The sequence below is a fragment of the Cibotium barometz genome, chromosome 61, assembly GCF_041138505.1.
Source record: "Cibotium barometz isolate CiBa-2024 chromosome 61, ASM4113850v1, whole genome shotgun sequence".
Taxonomy (NCBI): Eukaryota; Viridiplantae; Streptophyta; class Polypodiopsida; order Cyatheales; family Cibotiaceae; genus Cibotium; species Cibotium barometz.
This window is the reverse complement of record NC_141106.1, coordinates 30,613,754-30,615,212: the sequence shown is the minus strand read 5'-3', so window position 1 is coordinate 30,615,212 and position 1,459 is coordinate 30,613,754.

The window sequence follows — 1,459 nt, the reverse complement described above, 5'->3', positions numbered from 1 at the left end:
ATCCTCAACCTACCTGACCATGGACTAATACTGGATCCACTGTTAGAGGACTCTCCAGGTCCACCATACACACGTGGTTGTTTCTCTACATGTGGGGAAGCATCATTACTTCTTACATTTGCATCTTCTATTGCCTTCATTGGTGCATACCAGCTACTCATCTCATCAAGACTACATCTCTGCTTAGTTGCATCTCATAAGTGGTAGGGTTATAATATTTATAACCTTTCTGCTCCAAAGCATATCCAATGAAGATGCAGTTTTCTACCTTTGGATTCAACTTTGTTCTCACTTCATTAGGAATATGCACACATGTAATACATCCAAATACTTTCAAGTGAGACACATGGTTTTATGCATGTAAACTTCTGTTTAGGTGTCAACATCTGCAGTGGAAGTCTTGTTCATAATGTAAACATCAATTGCTACCACTTCTACCCAAAAGTAATTTGGTATATTCTTTTTAGACATCAAGGCACATGCCACTTCTGCACTGTGTCTATTTTTCCTTTCAAGACGACACCATTCTGTTGGGAGTGTACTTTGCATGAAACTGTCATGTAAACTGTCTCTTGATTTCTTACTTTCTTAAGAAATCACTGAACTCATTGGAAAAATACTCTCTCCCACGATCCGATCTTAGGCATTTGATATGCATATCTTTTTCCTTCTTGAGCAAGGCTTTAAATCTCTAGAAGTGAGCAAGCACTTCACATTTCTCATTCTCATAAAATAAACCCACACGATCATCAATGAATGTAACATAATACCTACCATGAGATCCATGGGGGATTTCATTACCTTTTCGGCCCTCTCTCATAGGTTATGTAGTATGAGGATGAGTGGGATGAGGCAAGTCATTGCTCACATGAGCACACTATCCTCTAGCCCCATGCATGTGGGGGATGAGAGAGAGAGAGAGAGAGAGAGAGAGAGAGAGAGAGAGAGAGACCCAACGTTAGGGATCTCGGCCTTGAGATCTAGGATATATTTTGATGACATGGAGATCTCCCATCACAAGAGGGAGATATCATCATCGCCTTACGCTCTATTAAAATGCTATCAATGGATGAACACACTGGCACCTTCACATGGCTACTTATATTGTTTTCATGGAGATACTTTATTACTGTTTGGTCTCTTACATGTTTAGACGTAGCGGAGGCCATCTCCCAACCTGACATGATTGAACTTGATGAGAGGGAGAAAATGTGCCAAGGTGTCCATCTAGGCTAAAACACTTCTAACCTCCCCCTCTGGACATCTCTTGGAAAGGGAGGAAATGTGGGGACCTCTCCTTGATGGAGATTTGCTGTTGGAGGAGAAGCTAGCAGACCATATGTCCTCCATTGCTTGTGTGAATCACCAGTCAACATGTAAACAGAAACAAGCACCGCCTCGTGTGATTCCACCCTTAGGGCCTTTGGCCTTCTTGAGCGGATAACATTCAAGTCCTGTC